This window comes from Lactuca virosa, chromosome 1 (genome assembly GCF_052849685.1).
Source record: "Lactuca virosa cultivar CGN04683 chromosome 1, Lactuca_virosa_CGN04683_v6, whole genome shotgun sequence".
NCBI lineage: Eukaryota > Viridiplantae > Streptophyta > Magnoliopsida > Asterales > Asteraceae > Lactuca > Lactuca virosa.
The window spans coordinates 114,565,441-114,578,552 of NC_136426.1; positions in this window are offsets into that span (position 1 = coordinate 114,565,441).

Sequence of the window (13,112 nt, forward strand, 5' to 3'; positions counted from 1 at the left end):
ATAAAGTAACTATACATTATAAATTCCCAATCTTAGTTACTTTAGGAAAATGTGAAATTGGTGCTAGCCCATAAAATTACACTTTGTACCTTACCAAGTCGTTAGTGGAGCGTGTGTGGTTAACCGGCACACTAACATAGACTAGTAAGAGTGGCAAAGGGTAACTTGACCTTATTATAGATCGGTGGAGCGTGTGTGGTTAACCGGCAGATCGATTAGGTAATATTGTTGAGGGTACCAAGTCAATTTGTATGGTTATTCACACCTTGTTTGTGATCCTCGGCATCCCAGTCACAAACTTGAGAGGGCACAATCGAGATTCAAACATGTCATTGAAAAGTTCAATGTATCTCAAAAGATCTAGGAGTTTCAAAACCAATAAAACCTAATAATAAAATATTTCGTTCTTATGGTGGAAATTGGTAAATTGTCATTTACCTACCTTCAAATATTTTATAGTATGGATTACGACATCCCTCTTCCAACTTTAAATAGTTTGTTGGATCCTAGCCTTAATATTTCATTTGGGTGAATTATTAAGGATTCCTAATCTAATGAAACTTGTCTTTCTTTCCTTTCAGATGTCTTCCAACAATGCTTCTGGCTCAAACCCAACAGGCTCCTTTTCCCTTATAAACTTGTGTGGTAAGGTCATCTTTGATGGATCCAATTTCAATGAGTGGATCAGAAACATCAGAATGATTACCCGCTATGAGGACAAAGAATATGTCCTCGATAGGGAGCTTAAGGTTGTGAGTGAAGCCACTGCTACTCCTGAAGAGTTTGCGGAGTTTGTTGCACATGAAAAGGATGCTACTAAAGTAGCATGCATCATGATGGCCACCATGACTCCTGAACTTCAAAAATCCTATGAAGATTTCTACCCCTATGAGATGCACCTGGATCTGATGGAAAGGTACCATCAGAGCGGGCGTCAGGAGAGGTATGAAATCATCTCCTCCATGATAACCGCAAGGATGAAGGATGGTGAACCCATCACCGGTCACTTGCAGAAGATGCAAAGGTTCGTTGACCGGTTGCTGAAGCTAAATGTTGACTTTCCTGAGGAAATGGCGATTGACATCATTCTCCATTCCTTACCTCCATGTTATGATCAGTTTCGTATGACTTATCATATGAACAAGGAGGAAGTCACACTTAGCAAACTTCAAGGACTCTTAAGGACAGCTGAAAATGGCCTTAAGGGTAAAGCGGTTGTTACTTCTACTCCTTCAACAACCCCTGTTCTGGCTATTGGGCAGGGAAAGGGTAAGAAGAGGAAAAGCCCTTCGAAGGGTACCAAGGGTAAGACTCTTGATGGTTCCTCTTCAAGTGGGACAAAGAAAGGTCCCATTACTCCTTCTTCAAACCCAAAGGAAGCACAGTGCTTCTATTGCCAGGATAAGGGACACTTCAAGCGAAGCTGCCCTAAATATCTGCAAGATGTAAAGGATGGGAAGGTTAAACCCACCCATGCAGGTATTTACACAATATTGTCTAATAACTCATCTAATGCTAATTCTTGGGTGCTTGATACAGGTTGTGGTATTCACATTTGTACTGATTTGCAGGCACTAAGAAGAAGTGAGCAAGTGGAGCACGGGAAGATAAACTTAGTCATGGGCAACAGGAAAGCATCACCTGTTACCAAGATAGGAGTTTATTCTTTATTGCTTAATAATGGGTTAATGTTAGATTTGAATAAGTGTTGTTACTCGCCCGAAATGGCGAGAAATATTATTTCTTTTCATGGCTTGTACAAACAAGGTTTTTCATTTTCATTTGATAATAAAAATGGTGCTATTAATGTTTATTACAATGATGTATTTTACTTTAAAGCATTACCTTGTGATGGTGTATATGAAGCCGTGAATGTTGTAGACAATCTAGGAAATAATGTGTTGTATATTGATTCTTCAGATAGCTTGGATAAAGCATCCTTGTGGCATTGTCGTCTTGGACATGTTAACAAGAAGCGCATAGGCCAACTCCAAAAGGCTGGAGTCTTGGAATCATTTGACCTCAAGTCAAATGATAGTTGCGAGTCTTGTTTACTTGGAAAAATGACAAAGTCACCCTTCACATGTACTTGTGATAGGGGTGAAGGTTTGTTGGACCTTGTACACACGGATGTGTGTGGGCCCTTCAGAGTTGCTTCAAGGGATGCTAATCGCTATTATGTGACTTTTACTGATGATTACAGTAGATATGGATATATTTACTTAATCAAGCATAAGTCAGAAACCTTTGAAAAGTTCAAAGAGTTTAAGCAGGAAGTGGAGAATCAATTGGGCAGGAACATCAAGATGCTCCGATCCGATCGGGGAGGAGAGTATCTTAGCATTGAGTTCCTTGATTATCTTAAGGAATGTGGGATTGTCTCACAATTGACACCTCCCAGAACACCACAGTTGAATGGTGTAGCTGAGAGGCGCAATCGAACCTTGCTGGATATGGTTCGTTCCATGATGAGTCGAGCTTCGTTACCAATCTCTTTCTGGGGGTATGCCTTAGAGACTGCCGCCCATATCCTTAATCTAGTCCCTACTAAAAAGGTTGCCAAAACACCTCACGAGATGTGGACTGGGAAAGTTCCCAATTTGGACCACATCAAGATTTGGGGTTGTGAAGCTTTCGTGAGGCGTGAGACTCATGATAAGCTTGAACCTTGAAGTGAGAGGTGTATTTTCATCGGCTACCCACAGAGATCCTTTGGTTACCTCTTATACAGACCCAGTGATAATGTGCTTTTTGTAGCAAGAAGAGGAGTCTTTCGTGAGAGATAATTCATAAGCCAAGGGGACAGTGGGAGGCAAATTGACCTTGAAGAGCTTCAAGAGTCAAGTGGTGAAGGAACCTCAAATGCTATCAACCAACCTGAGGAGGAAACTCCTGTTGATCTGATAGATGAGTCTGTACCTCCAAGACGTTCCACTAGGGTGAGGAACACACCTGATTTTTATTATGGTTATCACATCACCACTGAAGGTGATACATTTATTAGTGATAGTACACTAATAGATTTGGATGAACCTAATAATTACAGGGAAGCCATGGCAGGCCCTGAGTCTGCTAAATGGAAGGAGGCTATGGACAGCGAGATTCAGTCCATGTATGACAATCAAGTTTGGAACTTGGTTGACAATGTACCAGGTCGTAAGACAGTTGGGTGAAAATGGATCTTCAAGAAGAAGACCGACATGGATGGGAAGGTACATACTTACAAAGCGCGACTGGTTGCGAAGGGCTTTACTCAAACTCTGGGAGTTGACTATGATGAGACCTTCTCACCAGTAGCTAAGATTAAGTCTATTAGAGTATTGTTAGCCATAGCTGCATTTCATGATTATGAAATATGTCAAATGGATGTCAAAACTGCTTTCCTTAATGGAAAGTTGGCTGAGGATGTTTACATGGCTCAACCAGAGGGTTTTGTCGATACAAGATACCCTAATAGAGTGTGTGAGCTTGATAAATCCATTTATGGATTGAAACAAGCATCTCGCAGATGGAATCTTTGCTTTGATGAGAAAGTCAAAGAGTTTGGCTTTTCTAGGAGTGAGGATGAGTCTTGTGTGTATGTCAGGGCTAGTGGGAGCATAGTTAGCTTCCTGGTGTTGTATGTGGATGACATACTTCTCATAGGAAACGACGTCCCAACCTTGTAGGAGGTTAAATCCTGGCTTGGGAAGTGTTTCGCTGTGAAGGACCTTGGAGAAGCTGCCTATATCCTAGGGATAAGGATATTGAGAGATAGGAGTAAGAGACTAATTGGACTTAGTCAAAGTACTTACTTGGATAAGGTGCTGAAGAGGTTCAGCATGCAAGATTCCAAGAAAGGAGAATTACCAATCCAGAGTAATGCCAAGCTGAGTAAGACTCAGAGTCCGAGTACAGAGGCTGAGATAGCTGAGATGAGTGATATACCATATGCTTCCGCTGTGGGCTCGATCATGTATGCTATGACTTGTACTCGCCCTGATGTGGCCTTTGCTTTGAGCATGGTCAGTAGATATCAAGGGAACCCTGGCAAAGCACACTGGACAGCGGTAAAGAACATTCTCAAGTATCTGCGGAGGACTAAGGATTAGGTCCTTACCCTCGGAGGCAGTGATGACTTGAGAGTGGAAGGATATAGCGATGCTAGCTTCCAGACTTATAGGGATAATTTCCGCTCTCAGTCAGGCTGGGTCTTTATCCTAAATGGAGGGGCAATTACTTGGAAAAGTTCCAAGCAGGAGACAGTAGCTGATTCTACTTGTGAATCAGAGTACATAGCAGCAAGTGAAGCAGCTAAGGAGGCGATATGGCTAAAGAACTTCATCGGAGACCTTGGAGTTGTACCAGCTATAAAGGAGCCAATGGAAATTTTCTGTGACAGCGAAAGTGCGGTTGCTTTGGCTAAGGAACCAAGAGATCACGGGAGATCTAGGCACATTGACAGAAAATACCATTTCATCAGACATCGAATAGAAGAAGGACTCCTCGTGGCTAAGAGGGTATCATCAGATGAGAACCCGGCAGATCCCCTCACGAAGGGACTGAGCAGGGTTAAGCATTTACAGCATGCGAGGCGCATTGGGCTGAAGGATGATATTAGTTTCAATAATTAGATTCCTGAAACTTGTAAAATGTAATTGACATTTGATGATAAATAAAAGTTGTTATTTATTTATGAGTAAGGTGTTACTATCTTGTGTTGATTGTTTACTATGTTTCAATTTTGCATGTTTTTACTTCCAGAATAATTATGTTATTATTCAAACCATCCACAGTCAGTCAAACTTTGGAAGTAAGTATTGATTTAAGACTGTCATGAATTTGGCTTGTATGATTTGTCTAAAAGTGCTTTGGACAATGCAATGGTTGCTACAACATTCATGAGTACTCATAAGGGCTGAGTATTGGATCCAACCCACGCTCACTTGCATCACTTCATGGAATTTATCTCGAGTGATCGTGAGACGGTAATATCATATAAATCTTCAAACCTAGAGATATGAGTTGTTGACTATGAGTTGGTTATTCATTGATTGCACGAAAACGCATTGGTAACTCGATGTCATAAAACGTGCCTTTGTGAATAATTCAACAAGTAGTTAGTACAAGCATATCAGTCGAAGTTTATCTGTTCCTTCTAGAAATAGAAGCGATATCTGGGCCCCTCGATGATTTGGTTTTGACTTATGTACCGGGCCCGGTCAGAACCTAATTGATGTGTTCAATTTAGTTCTATATCGAAACAAATTAGAGATCGAGAAACAAATGTTGGACAATAAGTAAGACCATGTTCCATGTGTTTGTCCGGCTGATATCATGAGAACAGAGGATTATATGATCACTTATCTTAAATGGCGTATCATCATCATCTCAGTTCCGAGAGACTTTGAAAGAGCTACGATTGCTAGTCGGATTTTGAAGTCATATTTGCAAATATAGTTATTAGACTTATCCAAGTGGGAGACTGTTGGATATAGTGTCTAAGTCCATAACTTTATTTGGTATGTACTTGACCCGACCCGGCATGGTCCATTTGGGTTGCATGGCATTGCAATACTTGGATAGACTAGATGAGAGAATAAGGCACTTATGATTATTAATATATTATAAGTTCTAATATATTAATAATAGTATTATTTAATTAGTATTGATCAAGTATTAATCTAGTATTAATCTAGTGATCAAAGTGAGACTAATTAAATATATAGGGTTGATTATGACAATCATCAATTCTTTTATGGTGGATTAATGATCCATGGTTTATGGGTTTGGTTATAACCATATGGAGCTCCATGGATAGTCCATGGGAGTTACAAACCCATGGGTCATGAGAAATCAAGAGTCATGACAATTAAGGGCATTCATGTGTAAACCCTAATTGTGACAACACTATAAAAGGAACCCTATGGCTAGCAAAATCATGACCTAGTGTTACTAGAGAGGGCATAACTGATTTTGAGGCTAAGTGACATTCTCTCATTTTATTCCAAGTCTTGTGGTGTTGTGTGAAGCATTTGAGGCACAACATTTGGGGTGCTAGGCTCACAAAGTCTTGAAGGAATCCAAGCAACAACAAGGTATGTATTTCTACTAGTTTTATGTTTTATGTAATCCCCATGCCATGCTAGTTAGGAAATAACCTTGAAAAAGAAATTTGCATGTATATAGAGAAAACATAGATTCAAGGTTATTAGGGTTGCATGTACACTTAGGAAGTGTTAGAATGCTCAAAAACCCATCAGTATGGTGGCTGACGGTGGCAGGTGACGGCTGAGCCACCCGGCCAGAGTATAGTATGGTGGTTGAGCCATGAAGAGAGGTCTAGTGGTGGCTGAGCCACTTGGGGAAGAGTCCTCTCTATGGAGGAGCCATGAGGAGAGGCCTTGGGCCAGCCCAATTTGGGCCCAACTAGCAAGGAGCTGGGTACGGCCGCCCGGGGGCGCCGGGCGGGGCTGGCGAACGCGCACCAGGAAGGGCCGACAAGGAAGCGCCGGGCAAGGGGGCGACAGGAGAGTCCCCAGCAAGGCTGGCAAAGGAACGCCAGGCAGGGCTGGCAGGAGCGCACCAGGCCAGGTTGGCGTGCTAGAGCAGTCTAGGCCATGCTAATGGACCATATATCATCACTCCCTTATCTCATCCTCCGGCTCCCACGTCCACTCATAACCCTTTCGATGCTGCCACTGCACCTTCACCAGCTCCATTCTCTTGTTTCTCAAGGCCTTTGTCTTCCTGTCGAGAATGGCTACCGGGTGCTCAAGGTAATTCAGGCTATCGTCCACCTGAATATCCTCCAAAGGCACCACCGTGGACTCATTTGCCAAGCACTTCCGCAACTATGAGACATGAAATTTGATGTGGATCTGACTAAGCTCGGCTGGTAGGTCCAACCGATATGCCACCGGGCCCACCTGGGCCAAAACCCTGAACGATCCGATGTATCTGAGGCCCAGCTTGCCCCGCTTCCTGAATCGGATGACACCTTTCCAAGGTGACACCTTCAGGAGAACCATATCACCGTCCTGGAACTCCAGCTCCGATCGGCGTCTGTCGGCGTAGCTCTTCTGTCTACTCTGCGCAGTCTGGAGCCTGCTCCAGACCTGCTGGATCAACTCCGTGGTCTTGACTACCACTTCGGTACTCCTCATGACCCTCTGTCCAACCTCACCCCAATATATCGGGGTCCTGCATTTCCTCCCATACAACATCTCGAAGGGAGGACGGTCTATGCTCGTGTGGTAACTGTTGTTATACGCAAAATTCCGCTAATGGAAGATACGTATCCCAAATGCCACCAAAATCTAAAACACATGCGCGCAGTATATCCTCGAGAGTCTGAATCGTCCTCTAACTTTGTCCGTCTGTCTGAGGGTGGAAAGCGGTGTTGAGATGAAGACACGTTCCCATCTCGTCATGAAACAGCTTCCAGAACCTGGAAGTAAAACGGGCATCTCGATCCGACACAACCGACACTGGCACCCCATGTCGTGCCACCACCTCTCGTACATAAATCTCGACCAACTTCTCGATTGATATGCTCTCCTGAATCGGGATAAAATGAGCACTCTTGGTCAATCGATCCACGATGACCCAAATCGAATCTACTCCACGTGCGGTCCTGGGAAGCTTCATGATGAAATCCATAGTAATGTCCTCCCATTTCCACACGGGGACACCCAACGGCTGCGTCTTTCCGTGAGGCCTCTGGTGCTCTGCCTTAACCTTCCTGCAGGTCAAGCACCTCTCAACATACCAAGCTACATCCAGCTTAATGCAGGCCCACCAATAATCAGGACGAAGATCTCTGTACATATTTGTCGCCCCGGGATGGATAGAGAACCTGGACTTGTGTGCCTCCTCCATAAACACCTGGGCACACCCCCAGGATACGACACCCACACCCTACAGTGGAGTGTCAACAACCCACGACTATCATAGTCGAAGGAGGAAATCTGACCAACAATACGCTCACTCTTCTGATGTTCCTCCTTCATAGCCACCTGCTGGGCCTCTCGGATCTGCTCCAAAAGTGGAGTCACCACTATCATCCTCAAGCAAATATCTCTGATCGGGGCCGCCTTGCGACTAAGCGCATCGACCATAACATTGGCCTTCCCCGGGTGGTAGAAGATCTCACAATCATAATCCTTCACCACATCTAGCCACCGGTGCTGCCTCATGTTCAGATTTGGCTGATCCATGAGGTACCTGAAACTCTTGTGATCCGTGTAAATGGTACAACAGACCCCATAGAGGTAGTGTCGCCAAATCTTGAGGGCAAAAACAACCGCCCCCAACTCCAAGTCGTGCGTCGGTTAGTTCGCCTCGTGAGGCTTCAGTTGCCTCGACGCGTAGGCGATAACGTGACCTCTATGCATCAACACTGCGCCCAAACCCGAAATGGACGCGTCGCAGTATACTACGAAATCCTCCACGCCATCTGGCGGGGCTAGGATCGGCGCCTTGCACAATCTCTGTCTCAGCGTCTCAAACGCTTCCTGTTACTCAAGCCCCCAGCGAAATACCACGGCCTTCTTCGTCAGTCGGGTCAAGGGTACAGTTATCTTGGAGAAGTCCTGAATGAATTTTTGATAATAGCCTGCTAACCCTAGGAAACTTCGAATATCGGATGGACACTTCAGAACCTCCCATCTCATCACGACATCAACTTTGGTCGGGTCAACCAAAATACCCTTTTGGTTGACAAGGTGCCCCAGAAACTGCACCTCGCGCAACCAGAAATCGTGCTTGGAGAGCTTGGCATACAAGATCTCCCTCCTTAGGGTATCCAACACCTCCCGCAGATGCTCCTCGTGCTGCTCACGCGTCTTGTAGTAAACCAAGATGTCATCAATAACGACTATCACAGACCGATCCAACATCGGCCTGCACACACGGTTCATGAGGTCCATGAACGTGGCAGGAGCATTGGTGAGCCAAAACGACATCACCACGAACTCATAATGACCATAAAGAGTCCGGAAAGCAGTCTTCTGCACATCATCCTATCTGACCCTCATCTGATGGTAGCCTGAACGCAAGTCAATATTGGAAAACCAAGATGCCCCCTGAAGCTAGTCGAAGAGATCATCAATCCTCGGGAGTGGGTAACGGTTCTTCACCATTTCCTTGTTCAGTTCCCGGTAATTTATACACTGTTGGGTTTTAAGCACTATAACACTCCTATGGTGCACATGCAACCCTAAATGATTTGGAACTATGTTTTCTCTAATTATACATGCATTTTCAAATTTCCAAAGCATATAACTTAACTAGCATACAATTGAATATAATAGCTAGTTAGATATCTTACCTCTTGTGTAGTTCTTGACCTTGGAAGCTTTACCACGTCAAATGTTGTTCCTCTAATGTGTTACAAACACCAAGATGCAAAGGAGGCTCTTTAGAGAATAGGTTAGCTTAAGAAAATCGGCCCACACACACAAGTGTAAAGGGTAACCGATTTTGTCACTAGGGGAGGTTCTTTTATAGTGTTTCTCAAAGCTAGGGTTTCATCCATGTAACCCTAATGTGCCATGACTTTCCATCTCCCTTAGGCTCCATGGGTTAAAGCTCCATGGACTATCCATGAACCACTTAGCCCACCCTAATGGATCTTTGGCCCACACTATAAGAATAGATGATTTACATAATCAACCCCTTAGATTTAATTAGTCACTTTTGATCACAAAATTAATTCCAAATTAATTATTAGCCAATACTAATTAAATAATATGATTTCTCAGTTAATATATTATACTTATTATATATTAATAAATCACCAATAACCTTATTCTCAAAAGTCCATCCTATATGATACCATGTTTGGTTTTAAGCACTATAACACTCCTATGGTGCACATGCAACCCTAAATGCTTTGGAACTATGTTTTCTCTAATTATACACGCATTTTCAAATTTCCAAAGCATATAACTTAACTAGCATACAATTGAATATAATAACTAGTTAGATAGCTTACCTCTTGTGTAGTTCTTGACCTTGGAAGCTTTAGCAGCTCAAATGTTGTGCCTCTAATGTGTTACAAACACCAAGATGCAAAGGAGGCTCTTTAGAGAATAGGTTAGCTTAAGAAAATCGGCTTACACACAAGTGTATAGGGTAACTGATTTTGTCACTAAGGGGGTTCTTTTATAGTGTTTCTCAAAGCTAGGGTTTCATCCATGTAACCCTAATGTGCCATGACTTTCCATCTCCCTTAGGCTCCATGGGTTAAAGCTCCATGAACTATCCATGAACCACTTAGCCCACCCTAATGGATCTTTGGCCCACACTATAAGAATGGATGATTTACATAATCAACCCCTTATATTTAATTAGTCACTTTTGATCACAAAATTAATTCAAAATTAATTATTGGCCAATACTAATTAAATAATATGATTTCTCAGTTAATATATTATACTTATAATATATTAATAAATCACCAATAACCTTATTCTCAAAAGTCCATCCTATCAAATTGCACTGGCGAAGGCAACCCAAAATGACCATGCTACAATCGGGTTAAGTACAAACCAGATATAGTTATGGGCTTAGACACCAAATCCAACATACACATCCGATACGACCCGTCCTTCTTCTTCACAAACAGGATCGGGGCTCCCCAGGGTGAACTGCTTGGTCTAATGAATCCCTTGTCTAACAGCTCATGCAGCTGTGTAGACAACTCTTGCATCTCGGGAGGAACCAACCGATATGGTGCCTTGGCTATCGAAGCCACACCAGGAACTAGGTCGATCCGGAACTCTACCTGCCTCTCCGGAGGTATCCCAAGCAACTAATCTGGAAATACATCCAGGTACTCTCGCACTATCGGTACATCATCCACAGTCGCCTTACCTGCCTCTCGGGTATCCATAACATAGGAAACGTACCCCGAGCAACCTTGCTGAAGGTAGCGCCTAGCCCTCGCTGTTGAGCACAAGGCTGGTCCTCGTTGCGGTCTCTCGCCCTGAACCACCAGCTCTCCCCCACATAGGATCCTGACTCGAACCATCTACTGCTCGCAGTAGATCACCGCCCCATTAGGGCTCAACCAGTCTATACCAATGATGACCTTGTTCCCACGTAACGGAATGGGAACCAAATCCACGAGATACCACTCGCCATACATCCTCAACACGCAATCTCTGAAAAGACCTCGGATGCTCGAACCAATCGGTCGTCCGCAATCTCGACCTCTAAAGGGCAATCCAACATGCCCGCAGACTCAGGAAACCTCTTGTTGAGCGCAAGAGAAACAAATGATCGGGTAGCCCCCCGAATAAAACAATACCTCTACTGGGATGCCGTTCACGTGGAACGACCCTAAAAAAACCATAAAACATAACACATAAACATCATTACTGACAGATAATAAAATTTAGGGAGAAGAAATCATACCCGTCACCACATTCAGTGTAGCGCGTGCCTCCTCGGCAGTCAACTGGAAGGATCGGCTCTTCACCACTGGAGCCTCCGTCTTGCCTTGTCGGCCATCAGTGATCTGCAGGGTCGCTGGAGCTGGCGTCGCTACTGGCGCTGTCAATCCCAGTAAATTGGCCTTTATATGGCCTTTCTGATTGCAATGGACGCAAATCAGTTCTGATGTCTGAAGGGTGGGGGTAGAGGCAGTACAATCCCTGCTAAAGTGCCCAGTCTTGCCACACTTATAGCAGCCCGATCCCATAGTCCGACAAACCCTCTCATGTGACATGCCGCATTTCCTACATCGGATCTAGCCCTGCTGGCCCCTCAACCTAGAGTCGAATACCTTGGGTTTCTTCCCTGAAACCCCAGTCACCTGCCCATCCTCCGCCTTCCTCTTCCTGATGTGATCCAAGTCAACCTCCCTCTCCCTTGCCCTGGCAATCATGGAATCCAGGGCCGGGCATGCTGAGTAGCCGACATGTTCCCGGATGTCAGCTCTCAACATATCATGGTAGCAGGTCTTCCGTATCTCCTCATCCCCTGCATACTGAGGCACCAATAAGGCCCTCTCCCTTAACTTGGCGGTAATCTTCGCCACCGACTCTATCGTCTATCTCATATCCAGAAACTCCCTGGCCAGCTGTTGAACCTCCACAGCCGACACAAACTCAGCTCGAAATCTGGACACAAAGACCGCCCAGGTCATAGCCTCAATGGCTGGGGCTCCCAATGAATCACAGAATGCCTCCCACCAGTCTCTAGCCCTCTCCCTGAAACATCCAGCAGCAAATCGAACCTTCCACCCCTCAGGGCAGAAGCTCGTCAACTGTGCAGACTCAATGTTTGCTATGCACCTCCTGGCCATGATCGGGTCTTTCACCCCATAAAAGTCTGGCGCACCACTCCCCCTGAAGTCCTTGAAGGACAGTGTACGCGTACCCGACTAGCTAGATGCCAAGTCGCTCCTGAACGCTCTGAGGCGATCCTCCATCAGCTCAACAATCCCCTCCTTGATCGACCTGAAATTCATCGGGGTCGCCTCAAGGATGCCTCTCGTGATCTCAGACGCGATGAACTCGCGTAACCCGTCATCGACTGGCTCGGATCCCGCACCCGAGCCTGAACCTGAACCTAATCCTGACCCTGATCCTCCTGCTCCGTGTCGCATGTAACATCCAAAAATTCAAGCCAATTTAAAATTTTCAAAACATTCCATAATCAATAATTATTACAAAACTTGTTTTCAAAATGGTTTAATTGTTTAAGAATCCCAGAATCAAATCATAAAACATAGGAGGTGCATGATCACGCCTTCGACTTGTCGCGATCATCGGATGTACCTGAAACAATAATCAATAGATGTAAGCTCGAAGGCTTAGTGAGTTGCCCCAATATACCGTTACACAAAAAATAGCACATATACAAATAACAGCATGTAATGGGACCACAACTCTACAGATTGGATTACCCATGGGCCCACATTGTGAGTCTAGTTTGCCTTCCGAGCACACATCTCACATCTGGCCTGCCACCAAGCCCACAGTACGAGTCTGACATGCCCTGCCCGGCCCTCAACTCGTATCTGGAATGCTCCTGAGTCCTCAGTATGAGTCTGGCATGCCCTGCCCGGCCCTCAGCTTATATCTGGCATACTGCAGGGTTTGTTGGCCACCGTACAGACCAGT